A 15,000-nucleotide genomic window follows, 5' to 3' on the forward strand; every position below is an offset into this window, starting at 1 on the left:
AGACGGAGAGACAACGATATTAACCGACAGGCAGATAGACATAGATGTAGGATGTGACTGATAGATTGACAGACACATGTGTGGAATTCCTATATCGTTGTTGAGTGTGATTGTAGAGGAACAGACCGATGGACACAGGCAAACAAACAGACGCAGACACAGACAGAGACAAGCCGCTGCACACAGACAGACAGAAGAAAACATTAACAGACACAAATATGTGCTTGTCAGAGAGGCAGGCCGAAGCACTGAGATTGGCACTGACGGAATAGAAGAAAGACTCCCAATGTATATATATATATATATATATATATATATATATATATATATATATATATATATATATATATATATATATATAGATAGATAGATAGATAGATAGATAGATAGATAGATAGATATAAACATAGATAGATAGATATATATAGATATATAGATATATATATATTCAAGTAATTTAGAAAGAATGGTATAGTTATAAGGGTAATAGAATGAACAAACTCATCTTAGATATATACAAAGATAAAGCTCCTTTCTGTTTCCTATTTTCTAATGCAGTTGTGGAGTCCCAGCGCAGTGCTCGCCCTTGGGTTGCTTCGCGGGATGTTACTTTCATCTTGATCTTCATCGGCTCTTTCCACGGTCAGTCTCCTGTTCGCTATATGGAATAGGTCAAGTTGAGTACGTGAAGGGAGGATAATCATCGGTGTTACTTTATCGTCTGTATCAATTCGTCCTCGAAAACAATAAGAATGATTGGCGAAGGAAATGGAAATTCCTTTGTGTATCAGTTATTTCGTTGTTACAAAATGTCATACAAATATTGGAATTTCGACGGTAATTCATCACTGAAACTTTCGTAATTTGTCGTTCTTTCTAACTTCATCCTTTTTCTCTTCTCCCTTCTCTCCTTTTACCCTTTTACCTCTACCTTCATCTATTCCACTTCCGTCTCTATCATGTTTTCATCCGGCTTGAGTTATCGATATCTCTCTATTTCCTTCGTCTTTAGGCATGTTTTCCATTTGCAGAAACTTGTCATTATCATGTGGTATTCCCGACTTCATAGATCTAATAACGCATCTGACACCTTAATGAATGGTGGATACACTCACACATGCGCGCGCGCGCACACGTTTGTGCGAGTGGAATTCATATCGAACACATTGCCAATGGAACAACGGAGGGAAGAACAATAAAACACACGAATACGCCGAAGGCCTTTTCGCTGAATTGCTTCAGGGCATGCAAGATAAGAGATACACCGAGGTGTATATTTAAATGTACCGAGCGGTCAGGTCACCGGTGATTAGGCTGGCAACGACCTTGGTTCGTATTTTGTTCGTTCGATGAAGTTGTTGGTCGAAGCGGCGTCCATCCATTCATCCAGCAACTACAACGCAACGGGAAGCTACGAACCGGCCAGGGTCGTCGCACGCTAAACCATCGGCGTTTCCTGACCGCTCAGTACGTGTCCAGACACACCTCTGTGCATCTCTTATCTTGAATGCCCTGCTGCAATAAGGCCAAAAGGCCTTCAGCATAGTCGCGTGTTTTCTTATTCTTCCATTTACGCGCGCGCACACACACACACACACACACACACACACACACACACACACACACACACACACACACACACACACACACACACACACACACACACACACACACATAAACGCACACATATACACACACATACATAAATACTATATATACACATACATATATATGTATATATATGTGTGTGCATATATATATATATATATGTATATATATATATATATATATATATATATATATATATATATATATATATATATATATATATATATACATATATATATATATATATATATATATATATATATATATATATATATATATATATATATATATATATATATATATATATGTATATGTATATATATATATATATATATATATATATATATATATATATATATATATATATATATATATATATATATATATATATATATATGCACACATACATGTGTATGTACTTACAAATGCATTCATATATATACACATATTTATGTGTCTATGTGATGAAAAATGTATTTTTCTTCTGTCCATTTCCCAGTTGCATAAGTCAAAAACAAAAACATTTATATCCTTTTCCAGAAAAGACAATTGGCACCCGCGTGGAACGTTAAATGTTTCAACTTGCTTTTTATCTAATGCAAGCTCAAGTGATTATACAAGTTTATGGCTAATACTTGGATTTTCAAGACACTTTCATTAGTTCAGTCTTTTTTTTTTTTTTTTTTTTTTTTTTAATACAGTAAAATTCTCGTCTTTTCGAATTACAATGTTTGGTAAGAAGATAAAATTCGAGATCAGTATACACGTGTCACTCACTTTTTACGCAATTAACCGTGTTTTATGCGACAAAGAAGTATCTACATCATCTTGACAAACAGAGTTTAAATCAGATGTCTTTATTATTCCAGAGCTTTTAAAATGATTTTTAATCGTATTTTCATCTTTTGATTGTCTATTTTCTGTTTTTCTGTTAAACTTTTCTTCTCCTTTTATTCTTTTACTTCTTCTTATCTGACTCTTTCTGCTTCTTGTGTGTTTGTCCGTGCGTATGTCTGTTTATGAGGAAATAAATATTCCCCCCCCCACACACGCACATACACACACACACATATGTATATACATATTCTTCTCTCTTTCTTTTTCCTCTTCTGATTTTTGTTTTTGCTTGTACACACACACACACACACACACACACACACACACACACACACACACACACACACACATACACACACACACACACACACACACACACACACACACACACACACATACACACACACACACACACACACACACACACACACACACACACATACATACACACACACACACACACACACACACACACACACACACACACACACACATATATATATATATATATATATATATATATATATATATATATATATACATATATATATATATATATATATATATATATATATATATATATATATATAGAGAAAGAGAGAGAGAGAGAGAGAGAGAGAGAGAGAGAGAGAGAGATCAGTGAGTTGTTCTCCTCCAGTGAGTATAAAGAGCATGTACTATATCTAGAGTTAATTACAATCCTACGAAATGGCAATTACAATGTAATTTACAGTATACGAAACCCAAAGACAATATTCTAAACAAATTGATATGAATGTCTCTCTCGACTTCCCTTGCTTTCAGTCTTCCTTCCTTGGCCGAAGTAACTTCCCTTTCGGCCGCCATCGCCAGGGCCTCCGCGAGTGCCCTTGGACAGCTGGAGTCGGAACGGTTCCCTCCCTGTTGACCCAAGGAGGTCGTAATCACAAAGAGGAATCAGCTGGAAATTGGCAGACGGAGTTGGGAACAAGGGGCCAAAAACATGGGTCTGTGTCCGGAGTTCCAGGTGGTACCAAGTGCGCCATTTTTTATTTATTTATTTTAGGTCCTTTTTTGTATATACGCGTTTAGACATGTAAATTATTGGATGGTCACGAGTAACAAAGTTGGTTTGGTGCAGGACACATACCTTCTCATAATTATCGCTGTTATTATCAGTACTTTGTTGTTTATACGTATTTAGGACTGTAACTAACTGGATGATAATGAGTGGAAATTTGGTAATGATTGTTTATTATTAAAGGAATCATCACGTATAATAATCATCGTTATTATAATCAGCATTTATTTTATTTTTATTAGCTCAATCATCGATGCCCATGTGCTGTAACTCTTATACATAAACCAGAAACAAAATTAACATCAACTTTTGCATTAACGTCAGTTCTTTACCATTACAGCGTGATTTTCCTTTTTGTGCCTGAGGATCATGGTAATGTGTGGCATCTTGTATTACAATCTGCTCTGCGCTTCCAGTGTTGTGAATAAAGGGCTTTTCATTCCTCATTCACAAACCCATTCATTCACCTTTTTTTGTGTGTGTGTGCGCGTGTTCGTGGGTATAAACATTTTGTTCTGTTCATTTTATAGTTACAAATGCACAATCGACATACGAGTTAAATAATTTCACATTTGGATTTCATCTTCTGTGATATAAAGTGATTCTAAAAAAGAATTAAAAAAAAAATACTTGGATCTTTTTTCGAATACAGTAAAATTCCCGTCTTTTCGAATGACAGTGTTTGGTTAATAAATATAACTCTTCAGGACAATACACGGAAAACTAAATTTTACTCAGTTACACGTATGTTATGCAGTATAGGAGTAATTACATCATGCAATAATCTCCTGACAAGCATAGGCTAATCCTGTGAATGCGTTTACATTTCCAGAACCTATTATATGATTTTCTATTCATATTTACATATTTTGATTCTCTATTTCCTCTTTTATTCTTAGTTTTTTTGTCTTCTCTCTGTTCCTCCGTTTCTTATTTTCTCAGTCTTTCTTTTTGTGTGTGTGTATGTGTGCGTATTTTCATGGAGGTATATTTATGTATATATTCTTCCTCTTTGTGTATGTGTATACTTCTGTGTATGTATGTATGTATGTATATATATATATATATATATATATATATATATATATATATATATATATATATATATATACATATATATATATGCATATATGATATTGTGTGCATGAATGTGCCCATGCTTACATATTTTTAAATCATAAACAAAGGCTGATATCAAAACAGAGCACAAAAGAGGTCAGGGAAACGCGGATTTTCTCTTTATTTTCCGTTCTTGCCTTCGTTATTCCGTTTACAACTTGTTCAGCAAGAATCCTCCAGTGTTTACTCCCCGTACGAGTAAGGGGAGTATACACTGGGAGTATTTTTAATGAATAACAGTCCTACGGAATCAGAGAAAGACTAAAACCCGAAATCGCAGAAGCAGAGTGACTTATACGAAACCCAAAGAATATATTCTAAACAAATCGAAATGAATGTCTCTCCTGACTTCCCTTGCTTTCACTCTTCCTTCCTTGGCCGAAGTAGCTTCCCTTTCGGCCGCCATCGCCAGGGCCTCCGCGAGTGCCCTTGGACAGCTGGAGGCGGAACGGTTCCCTCCCTGTTGACCCAAGGAGGTCGTAAGCATAAAGAGGAATCAGCTGGAAATTGGCAGACGGAGTTGGGAACAAGGGGCCAAGAACATGGGTCTGTGTCCGGAGTTCTGTATTTATTTATCTATTTATTTATTTATTTTAACGTGTTTAGGGCTGTAACTAACTGGATGATTTGAGTAGAAACTTGGGAATGATTGTTTATTTTTAAAGGATTCATCACGAATAAGAATCATCGTTATTATCTGTATGCTATAGTGTAATTTTTTTTTCTCTCTTTTTTTAATAAACCAGAAACAAATTAACACCAACTTTTGCATCAACGTCAGTTCTTTACCATTACAACGTGATTTTCCTTTTTGTGCCCGAGAATCATGGTGATGTGTGGCATCTTGTATTACAATCTGCTCTGCGCTTCCAGTGTTGTGAATAAAGGGCTTTTCATTCCTCATTCACAAACCCATTCATTCACTTTTTTTTTTCTTTTTGTGTGTGCGCGTGTTCGTGGGTATAAACATTCCGTTCTGTTCATTTTATAGTTACAAATGCCAATATCAGTAACATTATAAATCTTTTGACGACAGTCAAAGGATTTAAATGCACAATCGACACACGAGTTAAATAATTTCACATTTGGATTTCATCTTCTGTGATATAAAGTGATTCTAAAAAAGAATATAACTAATACTTGGATTTCCAAGACTCGGTAGATTTTTTCGAATACAGTAAAATTCCCGTCTTTTCAAAGTACAGCGTTTGGTTAATAAATATAACTCTTCAGGACAATACACGTAAAACGGAATTTTACTCAGTTATACGTATGTTATGCAATATAGGAGTAATTACATCATGCAATAATCTGACAAGCATAGGCTAATCCTGTGAATGGGTTTACATTTCCAAAACCTATTACATGATTTCTTATTCATATTTTCATATTTTGATTCTCTATTTCCTCTTTTATTCTTAGTTTTTTTTTCTCTTCTCTCTGTTCCTCCGTTTCTTATTTTCTCAGTCTTTCTCTATGTGTGTGTGTATGTGTGCGTATGTTCATGGAGGTATATATATGTATATATTCTTCCTCTTTGTGTGTGTGTATACTTCTGTGTATGTATATATTTGTGTGTGTGTATATATATATATATATATATATATATATATATATATATATATATATATATATATATATATATATATATATATATATATGCATATATGATATTGTGTGCATGAATGTGCCCATGTCTACATATTTTTAAATCATAAACAAAGGCTGATATCAAAACAGAGCACAAAAGAGGTCAGGGAAACGCGGATTTTCTCTTTATTTTCCGTTCTCGCTATCGTTATTCCGTTTACAACTTGTTCAGCAAGAATCCTCCAGTGTTTACTCCCCGTAAGAGTAAGGGGAGTATACACTGGGAGTATATTTAATGAATAACAGTCCTACGGAATCAGAGAAAGACTAAAATCCGAAATCGCAGAAGCAGAGTGACTTATACGAAACCCAAAAGAATATATTCTAAACAAATCGAAATGAATGTCTCTCTCGCCTTCCCTTGCTTTCACCCTTCCTTCCTTGGCCGAAGTAGCTTCCCTTTCAGCCGCCATCGCCAGGGCCTCCGCGAGTGCCCTTGGACAGCTGGAGTCGGAACGGTTCCCTCCCTGTTAACCCAAGGAGGTCGTAATCATAAAGAGGAATCAGCTGGAAATTGGCAGACGGAGTTGGGAACAAGGGGCCAAGAACATGGGTCTGTGTCCTGAGTTCTGGGTACCAAATGTGCATTTTTTTCTTTTCTTTTTTCCCTAAGTACTATGTTGTTTATGCGTGTTTGGGGCTGTAAGTGTCTGGATGATCATGAGTAGAATATTGGATTAGTTCAGGAATCAACACTTTCATGATTATCGTCGTTATCATAATCAGTATTATTACCATAAGCACTAATATTACGCTGTAACTTATATGAATCACCCCCGCCCCCCCGTAAAAAAAAAATCCGTAATTCCATTATTGTGAATACATTACCATCAATGTGTGGCTCCTCTTTGTGCATGAAAATCATTGTAATATGGGGTATATTTAATGCTAATCTGGTTTGCGTTTCCGGTGTGAATAATGTTAGTTATTTCACACATATTCATCCCTCATTCACACACATTCATTCATATTTTTTAAAGTGTTATTATTTTTTTCTCACTCTCTCCTTTTCGAGCCAGGAAATAAAGATGGTTTTCTGAAACACGATCATATGTCTTAGAATACTTAAATGATTATGATAATAATAATCATAAGCACCGTAATAATGATAATACTGATAATGATAATGAAATTGATAATTGTGATAGTAATAAGAATAATAATCGTAAAATTGATGATAATCATTTTTTCTCATCCGACAGCACTTCAGATCTATGATATTGCTGAACACAGATGAAAGGAGCAGAGAAAAAAGAAAGAAAAATATGCATGTATATATATATATATATATATATATATATATATATATATATATATATATATATATATATATATATATATATACATATATATACATATATATATATATACATATATATATATATATATATATATATATATATATATATATATATATATATATATATATATATGTGTGTGTGTGTGTGTGTGTGTGTGTGTGTGTGTGTGTGTGTGTGTGTGTGTGTGTGTGTGTGTGTGTGTGTGTGTGTGTGTGTGTGTGTGTGTGCGTGCCTGCATCAACAATATTGGATATTTGTAGAATTGTTTCTACTGCTGTTATTTGCGCATCAGGAAAATAAAACAAAGCCAAAAATGGGATGTCAGCACGGGCTGCAATGGAAAATATTTATGATTACTGTTTTTACTGTGATTATTATCATTAGCAGAGTAATAGCGAAAGGGCAAGAGAGAGAGAGAGAGAAAAAAAGTGAAAGAGAGAGAGAGAGAGAGAGAGAGAGAGAGAGAGAGAGAGAGAGAGAGAGAGAGAGAGAGAGAGAGAGAGAGAGAGAGATTAAGAATGAGAAAGAGAGACAAATAAAGAAAGAGTGAATGAAAGAGAAAGAGAAAAAAAGAGAAAAACATATAGAAAGATTGAAAGAAAGGAATAGAGAGTGAGAGAGAAAGTGAGAAAGAAAGAGAGAGATGGAGTTAAAGAGAGAGTATACAGCTCTAGTGTCTGCGATATACATACACATACACATACACATATCATGCCATGTATTGTCAATACTCTAATCTTAGAAACATGAGCGTGCATGCGTCTGTCTGTCGTTATTTCGAAGCTCACCCACAAACAAACTAACGCATCATAATAATCTGCTTAGTATCTAAGACCAAGAAAATCGGGATTCATGACCGGCAATAAACACGAAATAACTAGAATGACGCGACCTCGGATGACATTCCGGCACGCGACGGCCGGCTCCACACCCGCAGGCGATCAGCTGACAGCGTCACGGAAATAACTGCGGCTGGGTTCGGACGAGTTAAAGGCCCGCCCTGCCTGTTTATATCCAGGGTTAGTCTGCGATATATGTTTATGTCTATTTATATATACAGTACATCGATTTATCTACCTGTCTATCAGTCTATTACTATATATGCATATAACTCTATATGTATAAAGTTTGCCTGTCTAAATGTGTGTCTGTGTGTGTGTGAGAGAGAGTTTATATATATATATATATATATATATATATATATATATATATATATATATATATATATATATATATATATATATATACATACACACACACGCAAACACATATATATGTTTGTATATATAAGTATATAAATACATATAAATATCATATATATGTATGTATGTATGTGCATATATATTAATATATATATATATATATATATATATATATATATATATATATATATATATATATATATATATATATATATATGTGTGTGTGTGTGTGTGTGTGTGTGTGTGTGTGTGTGTATTTATGTGTATATCTATCTTTTTATCTATCTATATCTATATCTATCTATCTATATATAAATGATGAATCATCTGATGACTGTCAACTTGCCGACGCGAACCTTGGATAGTTTGAATAAGGCCGATGCGGTGTTCATACTCTTCTCTGTCGCGATGTATGCAGTTTCCAAAACTTTCCTTTTGTTTTTATTCAATCCTTCATGCATTACTTAAGCTTCTTGCAGTTCGGTAGATGTCCAGAGTCATCTACATAAACCACCATGTCGCTGGAAGTCCTGTGGTGACGGACGTCGGCTCGATGTTCGTTGATCCTGGTGTTGAAGCCACGTCCCGTCTCACCATAGTATGCCTTATTACAGGATATGCGACAAACTGCACGTTTTTTCATGCTTTCTGTCTCGAAGTATGCCATGTACCTTTTCACCGGATTTGACAGCGATTTTCACTGTGTTGCCAAAGTATTTGCTAATCACCTAGGAAACGTTTCATGGGGGTTATACGAGAAAATTTGAAAATGCCGCAAGGTCTGAACTTGTTCTGCGCCTTCTTTCTGAGGTCTAGCAGGAAACCTTTGAGATATTTATTTTTCATAAAAGAATCAAATACACAGGTAACCCCAGTTTCAAGAAATTCTGGGCTGTAGGTCCTCAGTGCCCGGAGGAAGAAGCCAATTACAACAAATTTAGTTTTATTGCTGTGGGCGAAGTCATAGTGAATATAATCGTCTTTATTTGTAGGCTTCCTGAAGGCCGTCGTCACCCCGATGAATCAGAGTGTCCAGGAAAGGTAAATTCTGATCTTCTTCCTCCACGGTGAGCTGGATTTTCTCGTGGACGGAGTTCAGCCGCGTCAACGTATGGTGTAGACACGACCTTCTGGGGACGATGACGAGGACATCATCTACGTATCGAAGCCAAGTTGAATGTCTGCCGATTATATCCCTGCAGTGGTCCCTTTCTAATGTCTCCATGAAGAGGCAGGCTAAGATTGCGCTCAGAGAGGAGCTCACGGCAAGATCGCAGATTTGCAGGTGTTCTTCCCCTACAAACTCGAAGAAACCAAAGTCCACACACAACTTCACGAGGCTTATGAAGTGGTGCTTTGGCAGCGGAATTCATAGAGCCGGTGTACCTTTCGACTGCCCAGATTGCTCCATCTGTGGGTACATTCGTGAAAAGGATTTAACGTCCAAACCAGCATTATTATTATTATTATTTTTATTGTTGTTGTTGTTGTTGTATCCGGTACTGAAGACGTCTGATGAAGTCCCCGGAGTTCTAGTGGGAATCCCTAATGACTCCCATAGCGGCGGAGAGGAGTTTCAAACACCAGAAGTGATCGGCCTCATCGGTACACGTGGCTTGTGCCCATTTGGGAGACCTCTCATGGACGGGTAGCGGGAGGCCTCCAGCAGGCGAAGTAAGCCTTTCCCTCTGGCCGATCGCAGGAGTAAATCCCTCGCCTTCTTCTTAAATCTGGCAGCTCTCGCCTTCCCCTCTCCTTTCGTGACTTCCCTGTAAACAGAAGCATCAGGAAGTAAATTCGACCAATGCAGTATTTTCCAAAATTTCCGTTAAACGCAACACCTCTCGCGCGACAAGAGCAGAGAAGGTGGTAAACATTTATCGAGCTGCTAAATTATTCCATGTATATAAGTATTTATATTGGATATCTAGACCACAACAAAATCCATCTAGATTATATTCCAAAATACTGTTTATCAGTCGAAAAATTAACCAATACAATAAAACAGGAGCCGTCAACCGCGGCCATTCTGCCTATGCCACAGAAGAGGGGAGAGCTTAACGTGTCTCGCCTCCTATCACTAGACAGCTTTTGGGTGTCGCAGCACGTCGCGCGACACCTTAATTGCCACCAGAACGGAGTATATCGGGATATGATATTCTAGATGGAGTTGCATAGCTTTAGTGGGTTGTAATGTTATAGATATCGTGCATAAAAATAGCCGAGGTAGGAGGAATGCATCTGGCAACTCGGTAAATGCTTACCACTTGCTCGATTCCTGTCGCGCGATAGGTGTCGCGGTTGCCGGAGATGCTATAAAAGTTTTATGAGTATATGTTGATATTTCTGATCTTCTAGTGTCGTTTTTGTTGTTAATTGTAACCTTTCTTGGGGCAGATTCACCAACGTACTTAATGATGGTTAAAATCGCCGTTTATTATAGTAACGATCGTAGATAGAAAGCGCTGGTATCCATGACCAACTTACAACTGGAATTTACCTTTAGTCCGAACTACACGTTCTCGGTCTCATCATATGCAAACTCGTCCGAAAGTCAGTGCTTGTGGAATGTTTTGATCATTGCATTTAGAGGGACAGAAAAAAAAATCTTTTCTTCATCACTGTTTCTCTCTCTCTTTTTATCTCTCTCCCTCTCTTTCTTTATCTATCTATCCATTTAACTCTATCTCTGTCTCTTGTCCCCCAATCTCTCTTTGTATTTGTTTTTTATCTGTGTGTTTGCATGTGTGCGTGTGTTCCAGTATTGATGCGGATATCTGTGCCTGCTTGCTAGTGAATATGTGCGTGCCAATTTGTTGTACTTGCATAGATGTGTGTGTGTGTGTGTGTGTGTGTGTGTGTGTGTGTGTTTGAGAGAGAGAGAGAGAGAGCACGGCCTCTTTACAAATATTAAAATCGCAACACATTATTTGTTGTCCTCGTCAGGCAACCACTTTTAATAATACATGTATGAAAGAAAACACACACATGACGCTTAAAACAACTGAAATGTATTTTCTCGCGTGTACAAAGCCTCCCAAGTACACACTGTTTTATCAGCAAACAGAAAAATACTATATCCACAGCTGATCCTTGACATTTTGTGTATTTAACCTCCGTGACTTTCCATTATACGTTAAGCAAATAGTTAATATTAACCTTGAGAAAAAACGAGAAAGAAAAGAGAAATATTTCGAAAAAGTCAATCCTTTTATCAAATTAGTTTTCAGATCTCTAAAAAAAGAGCGATATATCATCCTTTGCGGATTTGCATAATTGTTATACGATAGCATGTCCATTTCTCATCTCGAAAAGGCGAGTAATGGGATTCTTGTCCTGTAACTTTGATATTTATAACTTTCATGAGCTAGTTGACGGCGGAGCGAGTGGCCGGATCGTTAGTGGGTGCGCGGATCCGCCTGCCTCGCGTTCGGACCGGCGGGCGCTTCGGTTTGGGGGACGTGAGGCCAAGGCGGGAATGGGCGGGGTTGGTCGGGCAAGAGTGGCAGGCGTTGTATCTGAGGCTGTCTGTTTGACTGTCCGTTTTTGCCTTCCTTATTTTCTCTCTGTCTGTCTGTCTCTCTCTCTCTCTCTCTCTGTCTGTCTGTCTGTCTGTCTGTCTGTCTGTCTCTCTCTCTCTCTCTCTCTCTCTCTCTCTCTCTCTGTCTCTCTCTCTCTCTCTCTCTCTGTGTCTCTCTCTCTCTGTGTCTCTCTCTCTCTCTCTGTCTCTCTCTCTATCTCTGTCTCTCTCTCTCTCTCTCTCTCTCTCTCTCCCACTCTCTCTCTCTCTCTCGCTCTCTCTCTCTCTCTTTCTCCCCCCCCCTCACTCTCTCTTTCCCTCTTTCTCGCTTTTGTCTCTCTTTCTTCCCTCTCTCTATCTAACTATCTATTTATCTATCTATCTTTCTCTTTTCTGCGCGAACGAGACCTTTCTTTGTTTTTCTTTCCTCCCATTACGCTTCTGTTGTTAACTTCCCCTTTCTCGTCTCTTTACTCGATTTTTCTTCTTTTTGCTGTCTGCTCTCGACACGTCCGTCCGAATTTGCTTTGAGATCTCTAGACCCATTACGACCCGTGTTTTCTTCTCTTTTCCCCTCCCCCGCCTTTCTCCCTTCTTCGCTTTCCACAAACTACTTTCCTCTTAATTCCAGTTCATAAATTAGTCATCAATGTATTCTGTTGCCGCCCCTTTCTTGTAGATTCATCCCGGCTTCCGTTTACGAGGCAGGGATGAAATACATAAAGCGAGGATGAAGGCAGAAAGAACCTTCGAAGGAGAGGATCAGGAAAACCTTTAAGTTAGATGAAGAGAGTGAGAGCGAGGGAGGAAGAAAGAGAGAGAGAAAGAGATAAATAGATAATTAAACAGACAGACAGACAGAAAGACTGGCAGATAGATAGAGCGATAAATAGATGAATAAGATAAATAGAAAAGGACGCACATCTTCTTCGCCAGAACATTTCTTGTGCGTTGAGCAAATGCGTCTCCCCCTGACGGCTGGAGGCGTTATTTATGTCTCTCTCTGGCAGGAAACAACGAAAGCAAGGCAGCTGGAGAGGCGCGAGAGCCGAGGCTGCAGCGGATTCGTCGGAGGCGATTGGAACACCGATACCAATTTAGAGTGATTGGAAATAACGGCGACACACAGACGGATGGCACACGCGCAGATTCTATAGATCTCTCCTTTACATGACGTGTTCAATCAGCGTTTCTCCGGGACTGAGCGGCCGCCTGTTGTTTCCGCCCTCTGCTTCCCCGCGAACGAAGGTCGTTTATGATTTACGTCCACGTCGCATTTCCCGGGACTTCGCATGCCTCCGCACGTCGTCCAATATCACAACATATTTTAAGAGGTTCTTAAAGGCATTTTTTGAACAACTATTACTTCTCCGCCGAAAAAAGAGAGAGAAGAAAAGGATCCGACAGTCCACTCCAATTAATCACTCGCTGGGCGGTACGCCATTTTTGTTCCCACCCGGCCCCATTTTTCTTCCTTACCTTGTTCTCCTTTTTTATATATTTATTTCTTCTCCTCTGGTGATGAAAGGTTCCGGCCTCGGAAGAAATTAATAGCGGTAATAAGAGCGGGCAATTACACACGGCGGAGCAAAAAGGAGACGAACGAGCATCTGCCCGTTAATTGTTCTCCCGAATCGATGGTGTCCAGGTGACGCTGGCTTCCTCCTCCCGTTTTTAATCTTCTCGGAAGACCTTTTCTCGCCCGTTTTCTCGCATTTTCGCCGTTTTTCTAACACTAAGCTCCTTCAGGTTCATTCCTCTCGTTTAAGGTCCGCTTTTTCGCCCGGTTCTAAGCCAGTCCTTCCCTTTGGGTCTGTTTTCTTCTGCTCATTTCCCTGTCGTTTGTGAGATTTCTTTTCTTGTTTCTTTTCTTTTCTTTTTCAAGCTTATTTCTCCTTTGGTCGGATAATTTTGTTGACTTATTAATTTTGCTGTTTCTTATCTATTCTCAAATCAGTTTTTGTTTATTTTTCTTTTCCCTTCTCGTGTCGCATTCTATCTTCTTTTTTAGACAATTATTTATGGGTTTTATCAGTTGAATCTTCTTTCAGGTAAATTTTTTTGTTGTGTTTAGCTAAACCTCATTTTCCGTTCGTTATCAAACCCTTTTCAATATTTTTTATCTTACTTTAGTCTTATGCTAGATTATTCCTGTTCTTTATCCAATTCCTCACTTATCCTCACTCGTCTTTGTCTTATTTTCCTTTCTCTCTTCCTCGCCATTGCTGTTGTTCTTTTCGGACGATCTTCCTCCACTTTTTTGGTTGAATTTTCTATAGAATTTTCCTTCCGTTTATAACCGTCTTTTTCTTCGCTTCCCTTTTCCATAATCCCTTTTGTCTTTGTTTACTATCCCGTTTTGAATTCCTGGCATCTCTAATCTTTCAAACATTTTACACTTTCTGATATAGACCAGATCGATCATCAGATTGAATATTTCTTTTGGGTGAGTTTCTTGTTTTCCACTTATTATTGTTTGCTAATTATTTTTTCCACAGCTATTCATTTATCCTCTCTGAACATCAGCGGTCTCCTTGTTGATTTTTAGCTCTCGGTTCGAGATTTTTTTTTCTCTCTCTGTCTCTGTCTGTCTGTCTGTCTGTCTGTCTGTCTGTCTGTCTGTCTCTCTCTCTCTCTCTCTCTCTCTCTCTCTCTCTCTCTCTCTCTCTCTCTCTCTCTCTCTCTCTCTCTCTCTCTCTCTCT

This window comes from Penaeus vannamei, chromosome 29 (genome assembly GCF_042767895.1).
Source record: "Penaeus vannamei isolate JL-2024 chromosome 29, ASM4276789v1, whole genome shotgun sequence".
NCBI classification, from domain to species: Eukaryota; Metazoa; Arthropoda; class Malacostraca; order Decapoda; family Penaeidae; genus Penaeus; species Penaeus vannamei.